At 41.6% G+C, this 15,840-nt stretch overlaps 1 protein-coding gene across 3 annotated transcripts in view; it reads left to right on the forward strand.

Moving 5' to 3' along the window:
* Positions 1-2,695: 2,695 nt before the first annotated feature.
* The window catches only part of RNF182 (ring finger protein 182), a 55,531-nt gene continuing 42,386 nt past the window's right edge, over positions 2,696-15,840 (forward strand). The window contains exon 1 of one of the 3 annotated variants that reach the window (XM_057700657.1): positions 2,696-2,762. The gene's annotated coding sequence lies outside the window, so the exon portion shown is untranslated. Of the gene's footprint in view, positions 2,763-3,192; positions 3,295-3,574; positions 3,614-15,840 lie in introns of those variants that run through there. The other 2 variants (XM_057700655.1, XM_057700656.1) reach the window with 2 other exon arrangements.

Below are 15,840 nucleotides of genomic sequence, written 5' to 3' on the forward strand. Positions count from 1 at the left end.
ATGTACTCAGCATTGTATATGATCAGGCATCATAATTAGAGTTTTTCATACGTTTACCTCATTCTCAAAACAACTCAATGAGGTAAGTACCATTATGATGCCCATTTAACAGATGTGGAAACTGAGGGCCAGATGTATTAAACTGCTTGCCTGGTTCATGTAGCTAATAAACAGTAGAGCTGGGATTCAGGCCTAGGTAGTCTAACTTCAGTGTTTGTGGTAAAAACTTTTCTAAAATATAAGCAAATGAGCTACTATTTGTCTATGATATTTTTCTATACGTTTAACATTTTCAATAACTTGAAAACATTTGACAAATTGCTGGATTATGGCACATGTAGGAACTGGAAAGCATTAATGAAGTAATTATATTTTGTTTTAACAGAACGTTAACTTTGGGTTTCTTGATGATTTTTAGCATAAACACCAGTTCTAAAATGGAACAGTCCAATATGTCACATATGTAATCTGAAACTTTCTAGTAAGCATTGTTAAAGTCAAAAGAAACTGGAATGATTTTACTAATATATTTTATTTAACCCAATATATTAAAATATTCATTATGTGATCAATATATGGATTATTAATGAAATATTATAGTTTTGGGGGGTTACTGTTCGGAGACTTTGAAATCTGGTCTGTATTTTGCACTTACTGAACATGTCAGTTGGACTGGCTGCATTTCAAGTGCTAAACAGCCACACGGGGCTAGTGGCTACTAAACTGGATGGCGCATCTCTAGAAGATCTTTTAGGAAAGTAAATTCATTATTTTACATATTTCAAACACGGAGAGAAAAAGAAAGGCCAGTCAGGCATCAATGCAATACTTCTTTCAGCTGTACTACCTTCGTTTCCAACTTAACTCATAGGATTAATGGCTGCCACTTAACCTGTTAAAATGATACCCCTGGCAGGTAAGGTGACAAATTTTAAATGAATGGTTTCCTTACAATCTTGTAATTTTGTCTAAGAGCTAGAATGGGGCGGACCTTAAGATAAAACTTAATCTCCTTGGGAAAAGCGAATGTCTACAAGAATACCTCAGAATGAGGCAGAACTGGGCCACGAAGGAGTTCACTAAGTGTGGGCCCCATGTGGGCTTTCCCAAGCCTTCAGCATCCTGGGTCAGTGATGGCCAGCCCAACAGCCCTTCCCTGTTCTGTATTCAGTTCTCACCCAGGCGGCAATGTATAGGTCAACAAACAGTAAGGATCTTTTTGATTCTTCATCGAAAAATTACTAATACATGCTCACTGAACAAAAACTCAAATCAAGCTGAATTGCATATAATTCTTCAATTCCTAAACTACAGTTTCAGTGATAACCACTATTAACAATTAGGTGTGTATTTCCCCAGACCTTTATCTATATGTCTATGTCTGTGTTTCTATCTGTCTAGAAATTTCTTGTACCAGAAATGGGATCACTCCATTTATATTGTTCTGAAGCCCCCCTTTTTTATTTAATAAGAAATCAGTATCTTTTTATGTATTTTATATATTTTGTTCTTTTTAATGGGTGCATAGTGTTACATGGTATGCATGTGCCACATTTATTTAACCACATCACTACTGATGGACACACAAGTTCTTTCAAATTTTTGCTATCACATAATTGCTGCAAAGCACATCCATGTACATCTATCATTGTACACTTGCGTATTTCTGCATGACAAATTTCTGAGACTCGAGATAGCTAGGTGAAAGGGATGTACATTTAAAATTTTGACAGATACTATCAAACTTTGGGGGTGTAGCTTAGGGGTAGAGCATTTGACTGCAGATACTATCAAAATGCTTAACAGCCTGTGGAAAAGACCTTGTCTCTTGACTTCATCTGGAAGTACCAATGTTCCCAGTACAGGAAAATGGCCAACCGTTCTGAGGAACAAGCTGTTTCTATTCTCCACCGTAAAATGAATCTTCTATTTTCATTAATTAGTATGTGTAGTTTCAATTGGTAATCACTTTGCTCTGCTCTATGGCTTCTCAGCAAACCCACAAAACATCAGCTACCCTGTGGGGTTTTGTTATAAGTTACTGACATTCCTTCGGTGATGCACACGGGCCAGAAAACAAATGCCATGCTCCCTGGGGGTCTAAATGAAGATGCTGTAGGTTTTGGGTTCAGTGACGGATCTTTCAAGAAAACATAGTATGGGGTGATGACTCACCCCGTGGTAGCTGTCCTCCAGCTCTGTCCTTTGGAGGAAGCATTACTGTGGGTGTGCTAGTACTTTTCCCTCCCTCTCCAAGAATTTCCTTAGGAGAGGATGCCCGTCATGTGCCAAGGTGAGCCTCACCCTCGTCTTCTCCGGAGCGCCGGTGGCCTGCAGCGCATGGTCCGGGCTTGGCACAGAGAAAGCCGGCGCTCAGGGTGGACGCTTAGCTAAGTCACAGCCAGGAGCCGAGCAGTGGCAGCGGCCGAGATTCACGATGCAGCCTCAAAGTTGTGTGTTAGCGTGTGAGGTGACAAGTGTACCCTGTGTTTCCAACAAACACTAGAGCCCCCTGCCCCCTCTTTCCCACCCGAGCCTTCAACAAGACAGAGACCGATTTGGGTGGCGTGAGCTCAGGCCCGCCGAGGCGAAGCTGGGTGAGGGAGGGAGGAGGAGCCCGGCGCCCCTTGGCAGCGCCGGGGTTGCTGCGGCAGCGGCCACAGGAGCACCGGGACCAGTTGCTCCACACTTTACCAGTTTGCGCTGCTTTCTTCTCTCTGCGGTGAATGTCCATTTTGAGGGTGCAGCTCCAGAGAAGAAAGGTGTGGTGGGGGGCTTTGGCATGTCCGGTGTGGGAGGCCGCAGGGGGTGCCTACCAGGATGCAAACAGGAATTGGCTCTGGCCCCCCTTCCCCTCTGGCTGGGGCCAGACGGACGCTTTGGCGACCGAGCCTGAGAGAGGGGTGTGTGCGTGGTGGCGGCGGCGGCTCCCTGGGGGTCCTGGTCACCTCGGAGCCACCAGACTGCTGACGATAAGGGCGGGGGTCCCGGCGGCGGCGGCGGCGGCGGCCCGGCGGGTCCCGGACCCCGGCTGTCCGGGGGTCCCCACTGGGCCCGGGGTGGGGGGGGGCGGCGGTTGCCATGGTGACTCAGGGTCGGCGGCTCCGCGCAGTGGAAACAAAGCCGCCCGCCTGCCCGCCCGCCCGCTCCTCGCCCGAGCTCCTCCTCCGCCGGCGCCTCCCTCCCCTCCCAGGCGCCGCCGCCGCCGCCGCCGCCGCCGCCGGAGCGGCTCCCAGCCCCGCGCCCGCCGCCACGGCCACGGCCACGGCCACGGCCACCACCACCGCGGGCCAGGTAAGGCGAGCGCACCCGCCGCCCGGGGGGCTCGGGTCGGGCGCCGGGGGTGGGGGTCCGCCTGCGGCGGGGAGCGGGCGCCGGGGCCCGGCCGCACCCGAGCCCCCGAGGGGCGCGTCCCCCCCCCCCCCCCGAGACGGTCTCCCCGGCCGCCCCGCAACCGCGGACGGCGCCCAGGGCACGGCGGCGGCGGCGGGCGGCAAACTTCGCGGCCGGCGCGGGGCCCGAACCTCCTCCCGGCACGACGGCCCCGCAGGTCCCGGCTCCGCTCGACTGTGTGGGGGGCGCGGGGCTGCCCGGAGCCGGCCGGGTGCGCGGGGTGAGGCTCGGCGGAGAGGCGGCGTGGTACCTGCCTGCGTTATCCGTCCTTCTCTCTCTCTGTCTCTGTCTCTTCCTCTCCCTGTCTCTCTGTGTGTGTGTATGTGCGTGTGTGTGTGTGTCTAGGCGTGTTATCCAGGCTTTTAAGGGAAAAAAAAGATATGAAAATATTTACTCCTGGACTCTCAAGTTTCCTAGTTGATTCTCTTTGAGGACGGGATGATGCTAGGGGTCTCTAAGGGAACAAACGAGACTCTTTTTTTTTTTTTTTTTTTTTTACAATTTATGAAAAGTGAGCCCAGGCTTCCACGCCTGGGATGGGAGCGTTCTGAGATGCTTCTGAAGTTCTTTTTTGGATTTTGAACATAACCACCTTTATCGTTGGAAGGTGTGCTTGTACCTGCAACTGAATGGGAACGGTAGCCCCGGTTTCCCATCTAGCAATACCAGAGTTAATAGGACCAGTACTTTGTAGATTAGATACTTGGCACCGATGTCGTTGCTGTTGTTTCTGGAAGGTGTTGTGTTGGTGCTTTAAGGAACTGGAACATGCCTTGCGTTTCTATTTTGAGGAAGCAAACCGAGGCACCTCTGAGGACAGGTATCTGGGCGGTGTTGGCGTCTGTTTATGAGTGTGATGAGGGTTACGATGGCGTTGCCAGGGACATTCGGGTACTGGATGGGGAATTGCTCAAGTTACGAGTAACCTTCTCTTTTCTCAAGGGCCCCAAGCCTTGCCATCATTTCGTGGTATTTAGTTTGTTGCAGACACAAAGAATGGATTAAAAATAGGATTGTGAAGACTGTTTTGTGGCTATTTAGATTTCATCTTAGGTGTACTCATGTGAAAGACAGAAAACAGTTTCCGTTTTAGAAATATAGCTGATCAATTCAGAAAGAAATACTTTATATGTTAATATTTTTTAAATTGGGGAGAAAAGTCACTTTGATAACTGGAAAATAAATCAACTTATTAAACTGTGTATCCAACTTAGTATAATAATTTATAAGTTGGAAGAGGTCAGTTAGAGAATATTATATGGAAAGCAAGAAATTATATTTTTGCTAAAAAGTAGTTAATGAGAAGAAATCATTGGCATTGATTATTTTGGATTGCAGTTAAGTTGATTGGAATTATGGATATTAAAGCTACTTGAGGTGTCAGACATAAAGTGATTATCTAATATTCCTCTTCCTTCTTTTGGGATTTCAACACCTGTTGGCTGACTGATTACTAGATTTCTAAGTCTGTTCATATTTGCTACTGATTTTAAGTAATGTCACTTCATTGGAAGATTGTATTGGAAACTAAAGAATTGAGTTGCAGCAACAATTTGCAGATTATTTCACAATTGGGTTTGTTATTAAACTGGATTTTACCTGTAGAGTGATTCACAGATGCTCTGCTAAGTACTCTTTGATGATGGTAATGGAATGGGACATTGATTAAAATGAAGTCGATCTGTGTTCAGAAGATAACCAGGAGAGAAAAAGAAGTATTTTCTCATTTAAGCATGAAAGGCAAGCAGAACGTTGAAGCCTGGTCCTGTTATATAGACAGAATACAGTTTCATGTTTTATAATAAAAATAATCATTTTTGTGTTCTTTCTAAGGCACCGAGAGTACAGCTTGATTCAGATCTTTGTTAGCAAATATTCAAGTGCAAGGATTCTGGTCTTGCTTTTCAGCCACATGGGTCCCTCGCTATGAGTTCCAGCCTGTGGCCCTTAGTTTGTATTCTGAAGATTGGAGATAGCCAGTGTTAATGCAGCACAGTAAGGACTCATATTTTGCCTTTGCTGCTAGGTCACACAAGGCACAGGATTCAGTATAGTTTGGCATCTTTAAAGCTGTATCACTTTCTGCCAAAAAATGAAGTCAGTAAACATCAGAAATAAACAGGCATGTATTGCAGGCACTGCTTTGTTCTAGTGGTTTATTTACACAAGCTCTGAAGCAGGAAATGAAGCTTTTGTCAGTGAAGTGAGAAACAACAATTTGGCATACTTATATATGTTACTAGCAGCATGAGGTGTGTGTGTAACCAAATAATGAAACCAAAAATGCTGTGATACCTACAGTACCTCCTTAGGAAATGCACATAGGAGTGTGCTGTAGTCCATGGTTGAGATTGGCCACCTGGTGGAAGCAGGAAATGGCACAGAACATCCTCAGGTGTAAAATACCACTTATCACTCTCGTTCATTCACAGTAGCAGGAGTCTTCTGCAATTCTAGGCTTCAGAGTCTTAAAATTAGAAAAGTCTTAATTTTGTAATTTAGTAAAGCATAATTTTGTGAAGTCTTAATTTAATAATTACAAAAACCCTGGTCCTAATTTTTGGTATACGTTGTAAAATTTGGTCTGATAATTATAACCACGGCCATTGTTCTACCTGGAGAATTCTGTAACTTGACTTACCAAGCATGTCCAAAGAGATAAAAGGAGCCAGGACATGTTCTTGTTTAAGTAGGGTTAACATTGTACATGCGCCATTGAAAGTCATTTGTTTGTAACCGTATGAGCCTGCATGGACAGCGTTAGGCCATTGAAGCCTTTGTTGGTTGTTTCTGGGTCAGTGTTCTCTAGCAATGTCTAGCACTTTGATAAAGTGATGACTGGTTGGTAATTTAGCATCTCGTACAATGTGTTGTAGCATTTGTAAAGGCACATTTTGAAAAGATGATAGTTTTTTAAAGAATGATTTCTTCATTACCAGAACACTTAGGTTTGGATTTGTGACTGGGGAGAATAATGTTAGCCCCGAGACCTCGAGGAAAAAGTGCTATAAATGTAAGGTATTGTCAACTGACCTGCTGTGCGTAGTGAGTATTGATTGTAACCACTTGCTGAGAAAAGGCATGGAAAACCCATGCCGGTGGTGATAGGAAGGGATGTTTTATGTCGCGGATTATTAGTAGAGATTGATGGAGGTTGAAAAACTTTTGTGGGCACGTATTTCATTTTTTTGTGCTCTCAGTTAAAAGGAGGATAAGATCTCTTAAGCCATTTTGTAAACCACTTTACAAAATGGGAACTGCATCTACTTATACAGTCTGCACAGAACTGGAGTGTTATAAATGTAGTTGGAGGTCAGTGATTGATTTCCATGTGTGCCAGTTCTTTGTAGCAATTATATAGTGTGGTTTTGGACGTCAGTCAGCAAATGTTTATTAACTGTTTCCTTCTCTTTAATTCCATATTGTTTGATAAAGTCATCTGAGCTCTTGTGGTTGAGGGATTACTTGTTTTCCAACTATTATGATTATTCTTATTGTATGTGTACCTCATTACATACAGTACCCAAATATTCTCCGTTAGCCTAGTTTTCAGCCTTCCTTTTCTTATGGGGAAAAGTTACCAGTTAATTCTTCAATGCTTTTTCAGTAATTTTATATCCCCAGGGCTTTTATAAAATATGAGTTGGTTAATTTGGTACTCAACCAGAAGAATATTAGAAACTTGCTTATAATGATGTGTATTAAAAAAAAACCCACAACACATGTTATAATCCTTAATTTCACATTTTGGACATGTGCAGAGGTTGTATGGTGGATAGGAAAATTTGGGATCCTATTAGGTGATCAAGTGCTCATTTCCCTAAGAGCCGTGATCTAGATCTCTGCTTCTTTACCTCATAATCAGTGAAGTGAAAGCCAAAGAACCTCGAGGTGGAGGCTTCAGTGAGTTAAAAAGTGTTAGAAAGGGTGATTAACACATACAGAGACCCCACCGGGCTGGGGGTGAAGGGGAGGGGAGGAAAGAGATGGATGGCATTGAACATGTCTTCAACACCTTATGGTCGAGAATCCTGAAGCAATTCCCCACTGGCTGTTTATATGGTTTCCAGAGACTGGCCACTCCTCCAACAGAGATGATGTTCTGGTCACTTACCCCCATCTTTTCTCCCGACTGAATAAAAAGCGACTCCCTTGAACTGCGGTGTAAGTGCACTTTGAATATTATAAACCACAAATTAGGGCACAAGAATAAAGATTTTCCACATGGGTATATTATATAATCTAATTGGTCAGGGAGACCAGTTAGATAATGAAGACAGTAGTGGAGCTGTAAAATAAATCTACGTGTTTGTCCCGCATATTTGGTGTGTTTAAATGAAAAATTGTTTCTCTGAGTATCCGTCCATTATGAACCGTCTTCCCTCTGTTATAACCAAAGTTGTTCAAGGGAGACGTGGCATTTTACACAATTTTATCACTCCGTGATGTGTTGGGCATAGTTGTATTGAAGAATAGATGCTTACTCAAACTCTTGAATTGCAAATCTCTAATGAAAGGTTTCTGTGTGGTCTTATCTGGCATTTTGTCTTGTTTCATATACTTTCCTTTTTTTCTATCAATCAAACACTTGCTAGTGCTTCCTAATGGAAGCGCTGTTCTAAACACTTCACAAATTTATTTGCTCCTCTTAAGAACTCTATAAAGTAGCTTCTACTATGATTCCCCATTTTAAGAAGGAGGAAACTGATGTGATCTTTGTCTGTTATATTAACCTAAAGGTACACAAAATGTACTAGAATCCTGGCTTCTTTGTGTCAAGGAATGCAGCAAGCTTTGCTTTTTTTATTTCACTGAAATAAAGTGTAGAAATAAAGGCACTAATCATTATGGCACTTGGGCTTTTTTTCTTATTTTAATAAAAAGAAACAAAACCTAAAGTCATAAAACAAGAATCATTTCTGCATAGCATATTTTGACATGTGCCAGTATTTTCTATACTTAAAAACTAGAATACTAACTTATAGAAAAGATACTTTAAGGTAGTTGTTCTTTCACTTATTATTTGTATTCATATATTAAAAGAGTGTATCTTTTCTGTGGTGTTAGCCTCGCTATACGTATGTAAATATGTCTTTTATATGCATCTATTTTGCATCGCCTTATGTGGACTATCCTCAATCTAGGCTTACATTTTTAAAAAAATTGAAATGTGGTTGATTTACAGTATTATATTAGTTCCAAGTGGACAGCATAGTGATTCAGGATTTTTGCAGCTTATACTCCATTATGAGTTATTACAAAATAACGGCTATAATTCCCTGTGGTATAGGTTCATCTATTCTTTTCTCAGTAGCTCTAACCTGTCCTGAGGACCAGGTGATACTCCTTTTTCAAATCATTCTCTTCCAAGAGAACTCTGTGTATACCTTTTTAAAAAACAAAACAAAACAATTTAACATGTCTGAAAATACATGTATCTGGTTTTTTGTGCTGGACTGTAAACTTCTTAAGAACAAGAACTATGTCTTACTCATTTCCAAAGATAAGATAGGTACAAGTATGCTTTTCTTAATGGAATACCTAAAATTTTTTATGTGATATAAATTATTATTTTTAAATCTCATTCCAAAATCAGTATTGAGGGCCTTACAAATGTCAATTTTAGGGTCTTAGGAAAGTGACTCAAATTTCTTAGAGCAGTATTACTTCAGTTATCCAAGTTTCAAAATGTATCATTAGGGCACTATAAAATTACTTTGAGCTTTTAGTTATTTGAAGTACAACATTAGAAATCAGATACCACAATTTCATTTTCAATTTATTTGGATTCCTGAAGGTCATATCTTAAAAGGTTATATATAAAAAGCATAAAAAACACTAGCTAGCTTAATTTTATACTATCAGTTATGCATAAACTTTTGATTATTCTCATCAAAGAGAGCAAAAAATGGATCTTTAAAAATCATTTATATTTGTCTTTATAATGCTTTCAGTATTTTACCTTCTCGCTCCCCGCCCCTGCTTCTTTATAAACTCATGTTCTCACTGTCTCTATAGAAGAGTGATTAAGTGTTTTAATTTCAGGGGGCTTTTCTTATTTAAGCTGTATGAAAAGTAAGATTACATAAGAAACAGGTGTCCATAAAAGCAAGTCATGAAACATAGTTATCTAGGTTCTTTTAATAATAAATACTGTAATAGCTATCATTTGTTGATCCCTTACCTGGTACCAGGTAGTCTATTAAGTATGCTACACAAACTCTCTCTTTTGATCTTCACAATAACTCTTGTTTCCTCATGTATAAAATGCTAATAAATAGCTTATCCAGGATCACAGAGAGTCAGTAAATTTAAAAACATGATTTGTGTGATAAATCACAATCTGAAGTTGACTATGATTGCTTTGCTAATTACCAGCCAACAAAGAATGCCTTCCTGCCGCAGTGAAGATGCTTTTTGGTTATGTATGCTTTGGAAAGAGTGACTGTTGAGAACTGCCTGGTGGGGCAGATTCAGGGTGGTGGGTGTGGTCAGTTTCGAAGTGGGAGATGGTTCTCAGGAGGTAACCAAAACCATAAGTCCTTGTTTATGCTCATTGCTGCAGACTCCAGGTGGAGTTTTGGTGTAGAAGAAGGGGGAGAACTATTCCCCTCAAATCTGTTTTTAGAATTAGAAACAAAATTAAAAGGAATTATCTTCTCTCTCCTGAGTTTATTTTGTTTTATTCTGTACTGTGCCCTGGATTCAGAATTAACCTCCAAAAGGGCCATATGAGATGTTACAGGATGAAAAGAAATGCAGTGAAAAGTAACTCGATAAATGTCATATCCTTCAGGCTGGACTTCTTTGAGGGTCAGAGCAGTATGTTCTCTGTCACTGCGGGAGAGTTCCTTGTGTTAGGATGATGGAGGCCTGGAGTACAGGGGTCAGGGTGAAGTTAGAAGCCTTGAAAGCTGTCCTCATTTGGGTCATTCCCTCGTATATCATGGGTTTTTCCTGGAATTCCTATTTCTTGGTAGCTACTGGGAAAAAAGAGGAACAAGAGACTTTTAGTTAAAATCTTAGCATGTAAAAGCTCACTTTTTTGAACAGCTAGTTATTTTTGTCAATGTGAGCTTTTTTTCATGTTCGAGGGTAGTCTGAGAGTCAGTAAAGCACAATGGTTAAGAGCATGAATTTTGAAGCCGGACAGCCTGTATTTGAATGCTGGCTGTGCTACCATCTAGCTGTATGACCTTGGGGCAGCTACTTAATCGTGCTGTGCCTTCATTTCTTGACCTATAAAATGGGGAGAATAATGTTACTTACTTCATTGGGTTGTGAAGGTTAAGTGAATTAATATTTGTAGCATCTTAATTATTAGCTATTAAGAGTAAGTTTTGTCTGCAGAAAGGGCAACTAATATTTGATGTTTTTACAGGTAAAAATAAAAATCTAGTTTCCTTTAGGCCTTTAAATTCATCTTATCTTTTTTTTTTTATAAATTTATTTATTTTATTGGCTGTGTTGGGTCTTTGTTGCTGCTCACGGGCTATCTCTAGTTGCGGCAGGCGGGGGCTACTCTTTGTAGTGGTGCATGGGCTTCTCATTGTGGTGGCCTCTCTTGTTGCAGAGCACGGGCTCTAGGCGCATGGGCTTCAATAGTTGCGGCACATGGGCTCAATAGTTGTGGCTCATGGGCTCAATAGTTGTGGCTCATGGGCTCTAAAGCGCAGGCTCAATAGTTGTGGTGCATGGGCTTAGTTGCTCTGGGGCATGTGGTATCTTCCTGGGGCAGGGATCGAACCCATGTCCCCTGCATTGGCAGGCGGATTCTTACCCACTGCGCCACCTAGGAAGTCCCACTTATCTTCTTATTTTACTTATAAATCTGGTAAATGTGAGCAATCACCTTCACTTTTTCTTTGATGAAACTTTAATTTAAATTGAACAGATTGAGTTCCTTAAACTATCAGTCTCATTCATAAACTTAGTTAAATTTAAATATTTTCAATTGCATATATAAATTTAATATATTTGATTTTCTTTTTTAAACAAGTCAGATGCTTAGTGGGCAAATGTATGACTCAAATGAGTGAAACCTTTCCAAATACTTAGCTCAAGTTCCTTTGACTGTTCCATCACTTACAAAATTAATATTTTATAAACATAGCCAAATCCTCTTAAACATTTCAATCTAAATAAATCATATGTCTAAATATATCACACATTTTAAAGGAGAATCACAGGGCTAATCTGTCAGTTTATGTCAGATTCTTTTAAACATTAAAAACATAATAATTATGCATAAACTGTTCCAATTAATATAAAACATGTTTCTAAACTTTTCTAAAAAGTATTAACATGAGTCTGATTTTCTCCATCATCTCTATATTTAATTCTAAACCTTCTATAGATTGAAAAGGCACTTCCCCATTAGAAGCTTATTATCTCGAGTAAGCTGGAGGTACCATTTTAGGTGAACTTTCATTATCATACCATTTTACATTGATTTCAAGTTACTGCTTGACCATTTTTAATTAAAATATGGCTTTTTATTGATCACAGATTTAAGGCTCAGATGCTGTACCTGGCCTGCATACATCCTGGATAATTCTTCCTCTGATCTCTATGGAAAGGCTTCACCCTCTTTTATAGTCACCATGACAACAGGTGACTACAAACCATGCTCTTCAGATAGTACTGGTGTTTTAATTCTTAGACCAGTGCTGTCCAGTATGTAATTTTAAGTTTCAGGTAGCCGTATTTTAAAAGCCAAAAGCGATTTTAATAATAGATTTTATTTAACCCAAAGTATGCAAAATATCATCATAATTTCAACATGTAACAATATAAAAATTATTAACAAGATTTTTAACATTCTTCTTAATTTTTTCATGAAACCTTTGAAATCTGGCATGTATTTTACACTTACGGAATTTCTCAATTTAGATGCTAAATTTCCACTAGTTACAATGAAATGTCGTCCTGCCCGAATGGTAAAGTTATAGTTGATGCAAAAATATTTGACATCGCTTCTGTTTCTAAATTTAAATTAATTAAAATTAAATAAAATTAAACTTTCTTTTCCATAGCTGCACTAGCCGTATTTCACATGCTCATAGCCAAATGTGGCTTGTGGCTACCATACTGACTAGTGCAGCCCCAGACGATTCAGATTTGCTCCTCACCTAATTCTTGTATCAGCTCTAGACTAAGCCCCACTGCTGTTTCACATATCTTCTTCCGCTTAGTTGGATTCTTCATATCTCCAGCTCACAGTAATTTTAATAGCATCTGATTGTCTTGAAAGGCATTTTAGTGTCATTTCATTAAACCCCAATATTTCAACTCTTTTCTGTTTTTATGAGTGGTTTCTCAGACAGTTTTTTCAGATGTTTGTTTACAACACTAGCAGTAGTTTCAAAGGAGATGCAGTGTTTCATTATAGCATTTAGAGAGGAATGTTAAGACTTAACTGCAACCCATGTGTGAGTCCAAGTAGCTTATTCTGGCAACCCTCCTCCTTTTTCCTTGTCTGCTTAATATCCTGCCATCCTCAACAGCCATCTCTTAGCTTCTTCTCTCCCCTCAAACATGTGCCCCCTCTTTCCTCCTTGCCCTTTGCAGATGACTTTGCTTCTAGAGAACTTCCACAGGCTCCTACCACTGTCTTCAGTCTCACCTGCTTCTGAACCCACACCTACTACCTTCTCCCTGAGGGACCCCAAGTGGCTGAGCTCCTCTCTAAACCTCCTCCTGCACTTGTGCGTGGGGTCCCTTCCCCTCTTGCCCACTCACAGATAATGGTCTTTTTCTACCATCAGTTGTCCCCACTATTGGATAATTTCCATCAGGTTATTTACTGTAATATTATAAACTTTAATAATTTAAGCTTACCTTAAAGAAAAACCCACAAACACAACACAATGCTTCCTTAACCCCTACATTTTTCTTCACCTTCCAGAATGTCCTGTAAGAGTTGTCTACACTGCTCTTTGCTGTTTTTCTCCTCCCATCCTCGAATCTATCCCAGTCAGATGTGCACACCCACCATTCTGATAAAAGTGCTTCAGAGTGACCTCGCCCTGTCCAGGATCAGTTCCCAATCTTCATCTTACCCAGCCTTTCAGTAACGTATAAGAGTTGATCAATGCCTCCTTTTTTTTAAAAAAAGTTTTATTTATTTATTTTTTTATTTATTGGCTGTGTTGGGTCTTCATTGCTGCGTGCAGGCTTTCTCTAGTTGTGGTGAGTGGGGGCTACTCTTCGTTGTGGTGCGTGGGCTCCTCATTGCCGTGGCTTCTCTTGTTGCGGAGCATGAGCTCTAGGCGCGTGGGCTTCAGTAGTTGCGGCACATGGGCTCAATAGTTGTGGCTCACGGGCTCTAAAGCGCAAGCTCAGTAGTTGTGGCGCACGGGCTCAGTTGCTCCATGGCATGTGGGATCTTTCTGGAGCAGAAATCGAACCTGTGTCCCCTGCATTGGCAGGCGGATTCTCAACCACTGCACCACCTAGGAAGCCCCAGTGCCTTCTTCTTGAAAGACTTTCTTTACTTGGTGTACACAGTTGCTGGTGCTGTAGTCCTAGGTCGGCTGCATTTCAGTTGATCTAGGTGGGGCTGAGGTGGGTGACTCTGCTCCAGGCTGTGGATTGGGTTCAGATCTGCTCCTCATGCATTTGTTCTGGGACTTATGCTGAGGGGACTGGGCAGGGCCTGCTCTTGTTGTAGCCAGTCTTTGGGGTCCCCAAGGGTGAAGTCAGGCCACACAGGTGCACTGAAGGCCTTTTCTTTCCTCTTGTCCACTGATGTCCCCGGTGGGCAGGGACACCACTCCATCCACAGTTGGGGAAGAGAATGGAAGGGGAATGAATATTTGCTGAACAGGCATTCAGCACATCACATGCGGCCTCCTTGACACCTTTCTTTCTTGCTGCTCTGCCCATCTCACCGGCTTTCCAGCTCAGTGTCCTTTGATGGTTTCTGCAGATTTCTCCAAGCATTGCAGGGACTTCAGGTCCAGTCTCTGGGGTCCTTCCTTTCTTTGTCTACCCCAGTTTTCTAGGTGTCATTTTATCTCATGGCTTTAATATCATCTTACCTGCTCATGAGTCCCAAATTCTTATCTTCAGTAGAAAATTCTTCTCTTCATTTCACACTCATATATATATCCACTTTACATTTCGACTTGGATGTCTAAATAGGCAACTCAAACTCAGCAAGTCCAAAAATGTGCTCCTGAGTCCCTGTACCAATACTGCCCCAACCTGCTCCTCCCACAGCTTTTCCCAACTTAGTAAATGGCATCTTCATTCTTTCAGGTGCCTTGACCGTGACTTTGGAGTCATCCTTGACTTCTCCCTTTTCCCCTTCATACTTTAAATCTAATCCATTAGTATGTTTGTTGACTTTGTCTTCAGATTTGACCCTTTTTCACCACGTCCACCACTCCCACTACAGTACAATCTGCTACCGTTACTCTTTTGTTTTACTGCAGGTACTTTCCAACTGGTTTCTCAGCCTCTGCCCTTGATACCCTGCAGTCTGTTTTCCTTTGCAGCAGCAACAACAATCCTTTTGAACTTTAAATCAGCTCTTATCATTTCCTTGCTCAAAGGACTCTGATGCCAAGAGAAAACAAAAAAAACCCCCTCCACTGGTTCCCTCCTCACTTAGAATGAATGACAAAGCCAGGTCAGGGGCCTTTGAGGCCTGCCCACATGCTCTGGCCCCTGCCAGCCCCTGCCCCACCTCTCCCGGCTCAGTGCACCCCAGGCTTGCTCTTCTCTGAACGTTCCAAGCCTGCTCTGGCCTCCAGATCTTAGCACTGCTCTCCCCTTTGCTGGGACTCTCCTTTCTCCAGATATTTGTATGACTTACTTCCTTGTCTCTTTCAGGTCTGTACTTGAGTGTTATCAGAGTGACTTTCCCAAACACTCTATAAAAATGTTATCTTTTTGTCTCTCACACTCTCCATCTCCGTTACCTGTTCTTTTCCGTAGTAGCACTGTTACCACCTGGCACGTTGTGCAAACAAACAAGAAGTATATGTCTGTTTGTCCTCCTCTTTCTTCCATTGTATAAGACCCATAAAGACAGTGGCTCTGTTTTTTTTTCCTATTGTATTTTCAGCTTCAATGCCTGGAACATAGTAAGTGTTCAATAAATGTTCCTTGCCCAAATAAAAGAATTTTATCGGACGCCTGTTTCCAGCACAGGGGATCAATTTTAGGAAAACTCCAGAATGTTATAGGAGAGTTTTAGATTTCCATAGTCCAGCCTCTGTCTGCTTAGTGTTGTCAAGTAGCTTATTAAATGATTCCCGAGAAGAGCACAGAAGATGCCATCCTCTGTGCTGGTAAACAGATCAGAATGACTTATGTGGTAGAACTTGAGACATCTCTAATCACCGAGACATGAGCATTTCCATGGCAGAGGCTTTTTCTATTAGGTGAGAGTTTATACTAATTCCTTTATATGTTAACTGTTTTGTTGAAGTCTTAAAA

This window comes from Hippopotamus amphibius, chromosome 11 (assembly GCF_030028045.1).
Source record: "Hippopotamus amphibius kiboko isolate mHipAmp2 chromosome 11, mHipAmp2.hap2, whole genome shotgun sequence".
Taxonomy (NCBI): Eukaryota; Metazoa; Chordata; class Mammalia; order Artiodactyla; family Hippopotamidae; genus Hippopotamus; species Hippopotamus amphibius.